We start from the raw sequence: 15,084 nt of genomic DNA, 5'->3' as shown, positions 1-15,084 counted from the left end.
TCCTGAAGAGGGCTAGCTATGACTGAAAATAAAACTAAAATGACATCATTTTTATTTTAAAAATATTTTTGAGACAGGGTGCCATTATGTATTTCATGCTGCCCTTGAACTAAGTAGCCACGTTGGCCTTCAGCTTGTGACAATCCTCCTGCCTTGGCCTCCCATGTGCTGGGATTACAAGTATGTGCCACAATGCATGGAAAAATGACACCATTCTAATAATCTATAATGTCAACTTTTATAAATCATGCTTGTGTCCTGAGCCACCTCCATTAATTATCATATGTGCTGCTGAAAGTGAGCACTTGATTGTGTTTAATACCAGTACAACTGGCAAACATTTACAATGCCAAATGATAAAAACAGTTCTGGTTCCTGCAATCAAGGCATTTGTGGTCAAGTAAACAGAAAAACTGTTGTTTTTCTTCTTCTTTTTTTTGAGATAGGGTCTTGCTATGTAGTTCAGATTGGCCTTGAATTTACTATGTAGTCCAGGCTGGTCTCAAACTCATGGCAATCTTCCTGCCTCAGCCTCACAAGTGCTGGGATTACAGGCATGTACCACCATGCCTAGTGAAGTCAAATTGTGATTTGCCTTGGCAGAGATGAGTGTTAAGGAAAAAAAAAAACAGAAACTTTATAGGGCTTTGCCTAGGATCCACTCTTATAGTGAGAAAGTTGTTCATCTTTTAAAAGCCTGTGATGCCCACATCACAATGCACTTCTGACAAATTATTGGGAGAGTGGATATTAAACTGTCACGTACTATAGAGACTACTATGTGAATCAACCTGGTGGCTGGTCCCCAAATGGAATAGCCAGCTAGTTCCCTAAGCAACTTCACAGAAGGAGGCATAGCCTAAATCAATAACCCTAACGAAAGTGCTATTTGAGATTTGTGTGTCCCTAGGCCAGCAAGGGTACAAGGACATCCTACCTAAGTACTGTGCTCCCAATAAACAATGGAATAAACAGATGAACCTATGTCATCTTCAGAGATGTGAAAAGTGAAGAAGTAGGGTCGTGACAACCAAGCAGCAATTTAAGTCATCTTTGAGAATCTTAAACCAGAAGCCACTGGTCCCTACTTTGTAAACCTCATGTCTAGCAATGAATTCATCCATATGACACCAAAAGCACAAGTAACAGGGGGGTGGGGATTTAGCTCAATGGCACAGTGCCTGCCTGGTAAGCACGAGGTCGTGAGTTTGGTTCCTGGTACCGGAAAAAAAAAAACAAAAAAAAACAACAAAAGTACAAGTTGGTTTTTTTTTTTTTTTTTTTGGTTTTTCTCCGGTACCGGGAACCGAACTCACGACCTTGCGCTTGCCAGGCAGGCGCTTTTGCCGCTGAGCTAAATCCCCAGCCCCAACAAAAGTACAAGTAACAAAAACTAACAAACAAAAAGTGGCACAATAAAAACACGGTGGCCAGATGTGGTAGCATATACCTATAATCCCAACACTCACAAGGTTGCCTGTCTCAAAAAACAAAAACAAACAACAACCAAACATATGGTAAATGCTGCTATAGGGATCTAAAGAAAATAAAACAACAACAAAAATATATAAACAGCAAAAAAGTGCTAGAAAACACATTTGTTTGTTTTTTGAGACAGGGTCTCACTATGCAATTCAGACTGGCCTTGATCTCAGTACATAGGCCAGGCTGGTCTCAGACTCTTGGCAATCCTCCTGCCTCAGCCTCCTGAGTGCTGAAATTACAGGTGTGCACCACCACGCCTGACTTAAAGAAACATATGAAATGTTAAAACTAGTTTATGGTGATGCTGCAGTGATAAAGACAGTCTGCAAGTGAACTGAGTGATTCTGTAACAGTTCTGAATCAGTTGAAGCAAGAGATCAGAACCCCTTTAATATGAGATTCTTTAACATCAAAACCCAAAGGAATGTTGAAAAAGCAGGTGAAATGGTTTGCTCAAAAAAGTGATTGGCTATTAGGGAAATTTCTGCGGATCTGAACATCTGTTATGGTTCCCCTCAACACATTTTAACAACAGATTTGAATAGCTGAGTGAGTTCCACGTTTGTTCCACGCAAAAGCAACAGTGTCAATTTCACTGGAGTTGGGCGATCATTCCCTTCTGGATTCTAACTTTTTAAGAAATGTTACCTTGGGAGATGAAACTTGGCTCAGTGCTTATGATCCTTAGACCAAAGTTCAGAGTTCTCAATGTAAACGACCCAATTCTCTTGGTGCAGAGAAAAAAAAAAAATCACATCAATCAAGATCCAACATCAACGTGATATTGATTGTGTTTTCTGACCTTTATGGAGTTTGTACCCAGGAATACTACAGTGAACTCTGAATACTGTAAGAGCATTTAAGAAATCTTCATAGAAAACTGGATCTGGCACCAGTGACTCCAATTCTTCCCCCAAAATCAAATAACCATGAAAAGTAAAAAGTTTGAACTGATTGAGCACATTGAGGCAGCTACAATAATAGAACTAAAAGCACCCATGAAAGAGGAACTCCAGAACTGCTTCAGGAAGTGGCAAGAAGGATGGGACAGAAGTGAGGGGGACTCTTATGAAGAGATTGGTAATGTGTCTTTTACTGTAATATTTTTAAGACATTTAAACATTTACTGTATTTTTTTTACCACACTTTGTACAACATGGATTTCACGAAATTTAAAAATTCTATGCATCAAGAACAGTAAAATCCCAACCCACAGAATGGAAAAAAATATTTTCAGATCATGTATCTGACAAGCGAATAATACCCAGAATATACAGAAAACTTCTAAAACTCAACAAAAATAACCCAATTAAAATATGGATAACAAAAGTGAATGGACAGCAGAAGTGGTGGCGCATGCCTGTAATTCCAGCATTTGGGAGGCTGAGGCAAGAGGACTGCTGTGAGTTCAAGGTCAGCCTGGGCTACAAAATGAGTTCAAGGCTGGCCTGGACTACATAGTGAGATGCTACCACAAAAAACAAAACAAAACAAAACCAAAAAATAAACTGAATAGACATTTCTTCAAAGAAAATTTACAAAGGGCCAACAAACATGAAAAGGTGCTCAATGTCACTAATCACCCGGGAAATGAAAATCGTAACTATAATGAGACATCACCTCTTCCCATTAGGATGGCTACTTTATAAAACAAAGAAAAACAAGTGCTGGCAAAGAAGTGGAGAAATTAAATATTTGTGCACTCACTCCTGGTAGGAATGTAATGTGGTACAACTGTTGTGGAAAATGGTATGAAGACACTCAAAAAATTAAAAACAGTTAGTTACAGCGGCAGACTACTATAATTCCTGTTATTCAGAACACTGAGAAGGATTATGAGTTGAAAGTCAATCTAGGCAACATGAGACATCATCTCAAAAACAAACAGACAAACAGAAAAAAGAAAAGAATTACCATAGGGCTAAGGGTTCACTTTAGTAGAGCATTTATTTGGTATGTACAAGGCCTTGGATTCCATTCCTAGCACCAACAGACAGATGGGGTGGTGGTGCACAGTTGCAATCCCAGCACTCACACTGAGGCAGGAGGATCACCATTTGTTTGAGGGCAACCTGAGCTACACAGTGAGTCAAGGCCAGTCTGAGCTACACAGCAAGACCCTGTCTTAAAAACAACCAACCCAACAATAAAACATAGAATCCAAGTGCTCACTGCCAGATAAACAGATATTCAATTGTGGCAGATACACACAATGGAATACTATTCAGCCTCAAAAACGAAGCGAATTCTGATATGGCCTAACGTATGAATCTCAAGGTCATACATATGGTAAGTGAAATAAACCAGTCACAAAGAGACAAATATTGCATGATTCTATTTATATGAAGTACTTCAGAGTTGTCAAAACCATACAGCATGTGATGGTTGCCAGTGGCTGTGGGGAGAAGGGAAGAGAGTTATTATTTAGTGAGTACTGAGTTTTAGTGTGGCAAAATGAAGATTCTGAAGATAGCTGTTTCCAGAACAATATGAATATACTGAATACCCCTGAACTGTACACTTAGAAATGAGTAAAATGGAGCTGGGGATGTAGCTCAGTGGCACAAGTGCCTGCCTGGCAAGCGCAAGGTCCTGAGTTTGATTCAAAATGGTAAATTCTATGTTATATGTATTTTAACAATAAAAAATGAGGGGGAAATCCCTGTATGCCACAAAAAGGTCATATATTATGTAATATTTCTTAGTAGGAAACATCTAGAATAAGCAAATTCATAGAGAGAGGGGAGCCAGGCATGGTGGTGCAGTCCAACCTGTGCTACACAATAGGTTAAAGGCCAGCCTGAATTATATAGCTACAGCCCGTCTCAAAAACAAACAAACAAACAAACAAACAAACCAGAACATAGAGATAGGGGATCAGAGGCTATCAGGAGCTCAGGGAGGGAAGAATGGGCAGTTATTGCTTAATGGGGTACAGAGTTTCTATTTGTTGTGGTGAAAGTTTTAGTGGTGACAGTTACATAATATTGTGAATGTACTTAATGCCAATGAATTGTACACTGAAACTCTAGTAAAATCGTAACTTTTGTTATGCATATTTTGCCATTACAAAAAAGTTTTTAAAAAAATCTGCGCCTCGGGGCTGGGGATTTAAGCTCAGTGGCACAGCACCTGCCTAGCAAGTGCAAGGTCGTGAGTTTGATTCCTGGTATGGGGGGGGAGGGGAATCTGTGCCTCTTACAAAAAAATCAAAACATTCTCACCCCGCTAAGAACATGCTGAGTGGTTGCTACACACATTATGTCTGCGCAATAAAGCTTACTGGCATATTAAGTTATCATTATTTTTTGTTGTTGTTTTGAGAGAGGGTCTTATTCTGTAGCCCAGGCTGGCCTTGTACTTGTGGCCATCCTCTTTCCTTAGCCTCTTGAGTGCTGGGATTACAGGCGTATACAACATTGCTCGGTTTCATACTGATTTATTGAGTAAATGAATGGTTAAGGAAATGGAAATTTAGGTTGACATCAGAACTAATGCTTACTGCGGGCCAGGGATATAGCTCATTGGCTATATAGTACTTCCCTACTAAGTGTGAGGTCATGAGTTCAATTCTTAGTACCAAAAAAAAAAACTAATGCTTACTGAAGCGGCTTTCAAAAACACGGAGACACTAGCTGGGTGTGGTGGCACACATCTACAATCTCAGCACTTGGGAGGCTGAGGCAGGAGGATCACCTAGAGTTTGAGGCCAGCCTGGGTTACACAGTGAGACCATGTCTCAAAAAAAACACACCCAAAACAACAAGGAGACATTAACATTAAAATGCTAGTGTGGCTGGGCACCATGGGCCATGCCTGTAATCCCAGTACTCTGAGAGGCTGAAGCAAAAGGATCACAAGTTTGAGCCTAGTCTGGGCAATGTAGCCACTTAACAACACTCTGTCTCAAAATAAAAAATCTAAAAAGGGCTGGGGGTATAGCTCCAAGCAAGACCCTGGCTTCAATCACCAAGACAGCAAAAACAAAGTAACACATCTAATTATACAGGAAGGCACAGAAAGAAACATAGAGTAGCATGAACTAATAGAGTGACACCAGGTAGCATAAAGTATCATAAAATAACAAAGTAAAATGTTAACAGATTGCCAGTGGTACACACCTGTAGTTCCAGCTCCTTGGGAGACTAAGGCAGGAGGATCTTCGAGTTCAAATGTTGGAGACTAGTCCAGGCCACACAGTGACAGGGAAAGAAGAAAATGCTAATCGCAAAAAGCAAGACATACATGAATGATCAATGAACGATCACAACCATTAAACATGTACCCAGTGGCAAGAAACAAGGAGAAGATAAAGCAACTATCTACCTACCTAAAATGAGCATATATCACTTCACAATTTACATTACTGGGATGTTTGTTTTAAAGTACATGTCCAAATGGTCTGTTCTTGTTGGAGACCAGGATCAGGAGATGCCTGAGTACAACAGTAGTTCTATAGCCGCAAGCAGTTACTCAAGACTATCACCAGGCGTAAGCATTCTACACCACCAACTACTGTACTCCTCTATACACAAACACTAGAGTAGCTCCCAGACAGAAGGATTCCCAAGTAACCCTACCAAATCTTGGATGATGCTGTACTTTCTGTACCTAAGTAGTAACCCTTTCATTTCACCACAGTCCCCCAACTCTGCATGGTCAGCAGTGGTTAGTGTTATGCTAAACTCTGCACAATCAGCAGTCTCAAGCTGACCACTTACTCTGTACTTCAGCATGTCCAAATCCAACTACATGTAGCTCACAGAGTTCTAGAATTGCCACAGATTCTGCAGTTTAGCTCACCTTGAGTTCAATACTTGCAGGGACTTCCAGGAATCCACAAACTCTCTGAACATTTATAACGAAAACTGTACATGATGATAACCTACTTACAAAATGGGCAAAGGATCTGAATATATATTTCATCAAGAAGATGTATTAATGCCAATAAGCACATGGAAAGCACGGTATGGAGATGCATACTATAATCGCAGTACTCTGGTAAGGTGAGGCAGGAAGACTTTAAATTCAAGTGCAGACCAGACAATTTAGTGAGACCCTGTCTCATATTACAAAAAAATACAAAAGAAAAAGGCTGGAGGATGCAGCTCTGTAGAAAAAAAATTAAAGTGTTCAATATCATCAGTCATTAGAGAAATGCAAGTCAAAACTATAATAGGGGCTGGGGATTTAGCTCAGTGGCACAGCACCTGCCTGGCAAGCGCGAGGTCATGAGTTCGATTCCCGGTACCAGAAAAAAAAAAAAAAAACAAACAAACAAAAAACCCAAAAAACTATAATAGATAGCCAGCATGGTGGCACACACCTGTAATCCCAGACTTGGGAGTCTGAGGCAGGAGGATTGTTGGGAGTTCAAGGCCTGGGCTACAAAGTGAGCTCAAGTCCAGCCTGAACTGCATAGCGAGACCCTGTCTCAAAAAGACCAAAAAACAAAACAAAACAAAACAAACCCTCAAAAACTATAATAAGATAGCTCTTCACAACAACTAAGATAAAAAAACTTAAATGAGCATTAATAGGTGTTGATGAAAATGTAGAGAAATTGGAACCCTTTTACACTGTAAGTGGAAATGTAAAATGATATAGCCACTACAGAAAACGGGTTGGCAGTTGCTCAAAAAGTGTTCAACGTAAGAGTTGCCATGTGGTCCAGCAGTTCCATTATTAGGTATACATCCAAGAGAACTAAAAAAATATTCAAACAAAACTTTGTACAGTCATGTTCATAGCAATATTATTCATAATTACTAAAAGGTGAGCTGGACATGATGGTGTATGCCTATGATCCCAGCACTCAGGAGGTTGAGGCAAGAGGATTGATGCTGAGTTCAAGGCTAGCCTGGACTACACAGTGAGTTTAAAGCCAGCCTGAACTATATAGCAAAACCCTGTTTCAAACAAACAAAAAAGGTGAAAACAATCTAATGAGTAAAACGATAGACAAACAAAATGTGATATTTCTTTACAATAGAATAGTACTGAGTAAAAAGTGATTAAAATACTGACACATGATGCAGTATGGATGAACCCTGAAAACATACTTAATGACAGGTGCCAGACTCAAAAGATCCCATTATATAATTCCATTTATATTACACATCCAGAATTTGCAAATCCGGAGACAAACAAGGAGATTAGCAGTTGCCAGGAGATGGAAAAGCAGAAGAGTGACTTCTATCATGTATAGGATTTTGGGGGGAGGTTCTGGAGCCAGGCGAAGTGGTGCACACCTGTAATCCCAGCACTCAGGAGGCTGAGGCAGGAGGATCCCCATGAATTTGAGCCCAGCCTGAACTACACAGTGTTCAAGGCTAACCTAAATTACAAAGAGAGACCCTCTCTTAGAAATAAAAAAATGTTCTGGAATTATATAGCAGTGATGATTGTACAATCTTGTGAATATACTAAAACCCACCAAATTATACATTTTAAAATGGTGAATTTTATTGCATGTGAACTGTATCTCAAAAAAGGTGGGTGTAGTGGTACACTTGTAATCCTACCACTGAAGGAATAAGAGGCAGAAACATTGCAATGGCAAATCCTGCTTGGGTAATTAAGCCAGACCCTGTCTTAAAATCTGAAAAAAAAAAAAAGAAGAAGAAGAAAGAAGAAAGAGGAAAGAAGAAAGAAGAAAGAAGAAGAAAGAAGAACGGGTGAGTGCTAGAGAAATGTAATTGAGTGGTAGGATGCCCCAGGGTTTGATTGCTAGTACCAATTTTAAAAACTGAGAAACATCCAATGTTATGGCTTGTTTGGAGATGACCCCCTCAAAGCCTCAAGTGCTCATAGGTAGTGTTTATTCAGAGGTGGTTAGATCTGGAGTGCATGATTGATTCATGCTGCAATGCTGGGATTAAGGGCGTGTGATTACTAATTCAGTCTACTGATTGGTTTGGCACTGCCCTAACCTCAGTAGCTTAGATCGAGTATAAAAGGGACAAAAAAGTTGCTAAGGTTTCTTGCTTGATTTGTTGCTACCTTCTGTCCACCATAAACTATTCTTCCTCTGGGCTGCCATCCTCCCTTGGAGCCAGCCAATTATGGACTGAAACTTTTACATACTGTGAACTAAATAAACCTTCCCCCTTAAACTTTGAGTGTCAGATATTTTACCTCAGCAATGAGAGAAAAGTAACTAAGGCAGCATTTGGTACCAGAGAAGCAGGGTCACTGCTGTAACTCTACCTGATCATGTGGTTCAAGAGCTCTTGGAACTGACGAGGGAAGAGTTTGGAAAGGTTCAAAGATGCTAGCTAAAAGAGTAGCCCTGGAAAGCCTTAGGCTGTACCTGATGGGAGATTCTGGTCAGAGCTCGTAAGACCATAATGCTGACAGACATGCTCCTGGTAAAGACCAGGCCCAGGAGGTTTTTGCTGGGAAGAAGGACTGCATTGGCTGTTGGACTTCAGACAATGTGTGTTGTGGCTTGGCAGAAAGTTTGCCTGCCTTTTATTTATGTCCAGAGACTCTGCCTGAGAATGAGATTAAGAGTAGCAGACTAGTGGGCTGGGGGTTTAGCTCAGCGGCACAATGCCTGCCTGGCAAGTGCAAGGTCGTGTTTGATCCCTGGTACCGGAAAAAAAAAAAAAAAAAAAAACCCAAACAACCAAAGAGTAGCAGACTAGGGGTCAGGGATGTAGCTCAGCGGCACAGCACCTGCCTGGCAAGTGTGAGGTCCTGAGTTCGATTCCCGGTACCCCCCCCACCAGAAAACAAAGGGTAGCAGACTAATTAATCTGGCAGAACAAATTTCAAGGCAATCTAACGTCGAGGTGGTGCCATGGCTACTCTTAGGGGCTTTTAGCCAGATTTATTTTGAGAATAAAGAGCAAAGAGCCCAACAGTATAATTCAAAACAGTGAGTTTTGCCAGAAAGGAAGCTCTAATTAAGTTCCCCTACACCCTGCCTTGAAGCCAGCCGATTATGGACTGAAACCTCTACAAATTATAAGCTAAATAAACTTTTTCTCCTTTAACTTTGGGTGTCAGGTATCTTGTCTCAGCAACGAATAAGACATCCTATAAAATAATTGGCCAGTGGGCGCGGTGGCGCACACCTGAAATCCCAGCACTTGGGAGGCTGAAGCAGGAGGATCACCGCAAGTTAGAGGCCAGTCTGGGCTTACGTAGTGAGTTCAAGGCCAGCCTGCACTACATAGTGAAAACCAGTCTCCAAAATACCCGACAAAAAAACAAAAAATAATTGGCCAGTCCTGTTCAGGAGTTTATAGTCTAGTTGGGCATGATGGCATATGCCTGTAATCCCAGCACTCAGGAGGATGAGGCAAGGAGGATGGCTGTGAGTTTGAGGCTGTCCTAGACTACATAGTGAGTTCAAGGTCAGCCTAAACTACACTGTGAAACCCTGTCTCTAAAAAATAATAAACAAAAGGTTACAGTCATAACCCAAGCACAGTGGTGAATACCTATAATCTCAGCACTTGTGAGGCTGAGGCAGAAGGATTCCAAGTTTAAATCCCACCTGAGCAATTTAGTCAGACACTGACTCGAAATAAAAAATAAAAAGGGTTGGGAACACAGCTCAGTGGAAAGACTCTGGGTTCATAGCTCAGTGGGAAGACCCTGGGTTCAATTCTTAGTACTGGAAAAAAAGAAGTTTATTTACAGTCACATAAGACAAACAATGAGGAACTGTCACAGATTGGAAAAAAATAAGCTAAAGAGACTTCACTACATCTGATTTGAGATCCTGGATTGGGGTCCTAGAATAGAAAGAGGATTAGGTCAAACAGCAAACTTTGAATAAAATCTATAGCTTAGTTATCAGGATCTTATCAATATTAAATTTCTTGGTTAGATATTTTTAATATAGTTAAATGTTAACATGAGGAGAAATCAGGTGAAGGGTTATAAGAAGTGAATGGAATATTTTTTAAGTTTTTATTTTTGAGATAGGGTCTTGCTATGTAGTACAGGTTGGCCTTGAACTTGCTTATGTAGCCCATTTGGTCTCACACTCATGGAGATCCTCCTGGCTCAGCCTCCCAAGTGCTGGGATTACACGTGTGCAACACCATGCCTGGCTTTTAAATTTTTTAAAGTTGTTTTAAAATAAAAAGTTTAAAAGTAACATATATGACACAGATCACAAACTGGCAAATTTTTTTCTGTAAAAGGTTATTTTAGACTTTGTGGACCATATGTTCTTTTGTAACTACTCAACTTCACTATTATAGCACTAAAGCAGTCAAAGGTAATACGTAAGTAAATGGCTATGGTTAAAATAAACGCTGACATTCAATTTTCATATTAAGTGCCACGTATTATGAAATATTTTGATTTATTCCCCACTTAAAAATGTGGACTGGATGTAGTGGTGCATGCAGAGCTATTCTATTGGTTAGCAGATTATTTTCTTTACTTTTTTGTCTTTTTGAGACAGGGTCTTGCAGAACTTGGGAGGCTGAGGCAGGAGAATCACTTCAAGTTTATGTGAGGCCAGCGTGAACTGCATAGCGAGACCCTGTCTCAACAACAACAACAAAAAAGTGAAAGCCATTCTTAGTTATTGGTCATGAAGAATCAAGCAACTGGGCTACAATTAGCCCATAAGTTCTGACTCTAGGTCAGAATTTGCCAATGTATGCTTCAATTCAGAAAGAGGGGAAGAGGGTTCACATCAAATAAATTTGGCAACACTAGATTAAACGAGTGAAACAGGGTATTATTCTAGCTTTCAAGCCTATTTATTTATTGCAGGATCTTTTAGTGCCTTCATGTGGTACTAAACACAGAAGTTCTAAGAAAGAATAATGGTATCATACAGCTTTCCCAAAATTACCGTGGAACCTTATTTCTCAGTCACATAAGACAATATAATAATACAAAAATAACCAGTGGTCTGAAGAAGACACTTATTAAAGCACCAATTCAGATACTTTTAACTCCCAGATTGAGAAGTTTTTAAAACTCCAACAAATAAAAAGCATTTTACCCAGCGCCCATACATGTAAGATCTGAGTAAGGATTTCATAACTTTTTTTCAATCTTAAGAAACACAAATAGAAAAGCATGACCTTTTGGGGAGCGGAGGTTATTAAGATGATCAACAGAATTCAGTCGTATATATATGTGCTGCCGAAGCGAGCACCAGAATTCAGTCATAATATGGAATCTCTGCTCCATAAGACAACAAAAAACCCTGTTAAGCATTCTAACAAGTGGCAGAAAAGTGATCTAGTGATTATATGAGGAAATCTGATGAGAAATTTGATTAGAAAACTAAAGCTATGCTAGAAGCATCATCTATAGATTACATCTAAGTGAGGATAAATTGACAAGTCAAGTCCGTGAAGACTGGCTTTATATACTGAATGGAAACCTAGCCCACAGGCTATAAAAATTCTCTCACATCTACACACACTGCTGGAAGAAGAAAAGTTTAAGAAGGATTTATGTCCCAGGGAGAAGGCTGGCATGACCAACTTCAAGGGGCCCTCCATTCTATGCACCAAAGAGTTCACTGGCTCCTCTCTGTCACACGAACTCTTCAGAGGCGTTTACAAGTTGTTAGAAAATAAATTACTAGCTGGTGTGGTGGCACACACCCGTAATCCCAGCACTCAGGAGGCTGAGGCAGGGGGATCGTTGCAAATTCGAGACCAGCCTGGGCTACAAAGTGAGTTCATGGCCAGCTTGAACTGCGCAGTGAGACCCTGTCTCAAAAAGAAAAGAAAGTAAGCCACTAACCGATAGAACAGCTCTGTTTAATAATTCATACAACAAACATTTCAGACATCTTTATCAGATGTGGAGTCATTTCAAAGTCCTCTGAAAAGACAGATGGTTCTTAGGAGAACCAGGAAGAGATAAACTCAACTATATTGGACTTACATATGGGAGATGTATGTAGGAGGACAGAGGAGACATGAAAAACATATTTACTCTGTTAGTACAGCCAGTGCTACGAAGATTAATATAACCACATAGAATAAGAGACTTTCACCTTGGAAAGGTCTGTCATCTAACACCTGTGTAACTTCTTCCACAACCAGGTAATACCCCCCGTCATTCGTCACCTTTGATGATTCTTCCACTGAATTCTTCTACTAAGTTAAAAAATCTTGTGTTCCTGTACAATCTGCCTATTAGTCCTAGTTCTGCCTGTCTGCTCCAAAGACGATATGGAAGCTCTCTTTTCTATATGTTTTTTTTTTTTTGTGTGTGTGTGTGTGTGTGTAAGACAGTTATTTTCCTTTCAGTGTTCTCTTTTCTAGGCTACGGCCCAGTTCTTCCCAAGTTCCAGAAATGGCCCCAGATGCCTCAAAGCGAAGAAAGAAAAGCACTTAAAACCAAAGGGGCTTCAAACATCAATATGTACAAGACTCCAGACGTGCACGTTCAAAAGACGTTTCCTGGGTTCGAAACTCAGATTCTAAGGGGCTGGGGATTTAGCTCAGTGGCACAGCGCCTGCCTGGCAAGCGCAAGGTCGCGAGTTTGATTCCCGGTACCGGAAAAAAACAACAACAACAACAACAAAACAAACAAACCAGAAACTCAGATTCTAAACCAGTTGTTTGAGTCCCAACACTGCAGAGTCGGTATTTCAGAGGATCTCAAAGTAGATGGTATAAGAACCGTATTTTAAGAAACACTGTCCCGTTTTACACATGAGAAAACTAGTCTCAGCACAGGGAAAAGATTTGGCCTAGAATACATAATTCGCTGTCCGCGGCGAAGTCTCAACCTCTTATCTCTTTGTTACTCTCACCCCAAATCAGTTCACCTCGTCATTAAATACACTCCCACAGGTCAGAGGCGGTCCCGTACGGGGAAAAGAAAGGAAGTCAGGTGAGCCCTAGGCTGAAAAGGAAGCCCTTCTTCCCTTTCTCAAGGTTTCAGTTTCCCCCGATCTGTACTCGTGGAAAGGAAGACACCACCCTGACCTTTCTTCTGGGACAGAGAGCACTCGGCGCGGCCAGGCTATTCTCCCTGGCCCGCCTGGCTCGGGTACGGAAGCCCGTGAGCCCGGGAAAGGCGGCACAGGGTCTCCCGCCCTCGCCCCCAGCCTCCATGCCCCTGCCACCCCGCCCCGCCAGCCTGTCAGGTACCTGTCTCCGCGCAGGGAACGCTGCTGGGGCCGCTTCAGGCTACCAGCCTCTCGGTCTGCCCGCCAGTCCTACGCCTCGTCAGTCTGTGGAACTAGACCTCTGACCCCTCCTACGCGCGGACTCCGGTCACGCGGAGCCGCCCCTCTCGAAGAGACTTCCGGCCACGACCGGAAAAGGTTGGTTCGTGGATCCATTATCCCGCCCAGGTCCGGGCGCTAAGGTTCCGCCTACAGGCAGGAAGTGGCGGGACACCGGATCCATTTGGTAGTTTTGAAAAGAGCCTGGGCTCCGGGCTGCTTTAAGAAAAGGATGATTCCGAAGTAAATTAGATAAGCTTAGAATGTCTTGCTTCACCAGAGTGTAGAGACGACGGGTAATAAGAACGATGGGGACGTGTGAAAGGAAACCGGAGCTACCGTGGAGATTCCACTGGCCGAATTTGGCAACTTCCCTATAAAAGTACATGATCGTAATAGTGTACAACTAGTTGAATAAAATATTCACAAATTTTTACTGACATAAATGAAAAAGTGAATAAAAAAGTGAAGAAAGCAAACCCTTCCTTTTAGTAAGTGGAACATCGTGTTCCATAATGAACATGGTGGAGTTAGAAAAATCATAGGTGATAAAAGTAGAGAAATAGGATGTTTACACAGAATGTCTCCCATATTCTTTATTGATTACAAAGGGATATTACTGTTAGGGAGGTGTAACCTAGCAGAACGAATGAATCAAAGTGATCAAAGGTAACAGGGGCAAAGTCATGACACAGAGCACACTAGAGAGACAGAGGACAAACTCCTGGGACCTTAAAAGCATAACTTGTGTCTTCTAACACAGACTTAAGCATGGCTTTTGCTAAACAAGGGCCTTTCACTTGGGCCTACAAATGCCCAATAGGTAACTAAAAGTACCACAAAACTTGACCTTCATTTTGTAAGACCGGAGTCAAATCCTTTGCGGCTCTGCATATAGGCATGTTAGTATTTTAGGGAGTGTCTATCTAAAGTTGGGAAAATAAGCTTTAGTAGCCCCGAATTTACTAAGCCTATCTCATTATCCTTTTAAGATTGACAACACCAGGAGAAAAGAGTTACAAGGATGTTCCACTACTCTCAGAATTGCCGTTGCCCTAAACCTATGGCTGCCTTTAAGCCCAGCAGAGCCGCTCAAAGACTGAAATTGCTCCTTAAGTCATGAAGAGTCCTCTGGAACAATGCAACCAGGACTGAGATAATGACTGACTGGACCCCACCCCTAAAACTGGCCCCGGAGTCCTTTGTTGTGGGCCAATCTGATCCTCTTTTTCAGAGTGTGTATCCTCCAGCTATTAGTCGATCTGGGATCCTTTCCTTATCTTCTCTTACCTTCCCATGAAAGCTTTGCATGTGAAGTCATATTGTTGATTTAGTTTTAATTTTCATTATCGCTAAGGCAAAGACCGATGCTAGCTGGTGATATCATCAGTTAAGGGTCGAGTAGAGGTCATGTGCCTCTTAGTAA

The 15,084-nt window shown here is 41.2% G+C and overlaps 1 protein-coding gene across 3 annotated transcripts in view; it reads right to left on the bottom strand.

Moving 5' to 3' along the window:
* The window catches only part of Rnf185 (ring finger protein 185), a 43,086-nt gene extending 29,183 nt beyond the window's left edge, over window positions 1-13,903 (bottom strand). Inside the window, exons 1-2 of one of the 3 annotated variants that reach the window (XM_013520463.1) lie at window positions 13,582-13,903; window positions 5,607-5,706 (exon numbers count right to left, since the gene is read on the bottom strand). The gene's annotated coding sequence lies outside the window, so the exon portion shown is untranslated. The remainder of the gene's footprint in view (window positions 1-5,606; window positions 5,707-13,581) is intronic. The other 2 variants (XM_013520462.1, XM_005396299.2) reach the window with 2 other exon arrangements.
* Between the last annotated feature and the right edge of the window lie 1,181 nt (window positions 13,904-15,084).

Source organism: Chinchilla lanigera, unplaced genomic scaffold, assembly GCF_000276665.1.
Source record: "Chinchilla lanigera isolate Chin_1 unplaced genomic scaffold, ChiLan1.0 scaffold00054, whole genome shotgun sequence".
NCBI lineage: Eukaryota > Metazoa > Chordata > Mammalia > Rodentia > Chinchillidae > Chinchilla > Chinchilla lanigera.
Note: the sequence above shows the minus strand (reverse complement) of the source record. Positions and strands in the feature narration are given on the sequence as shown.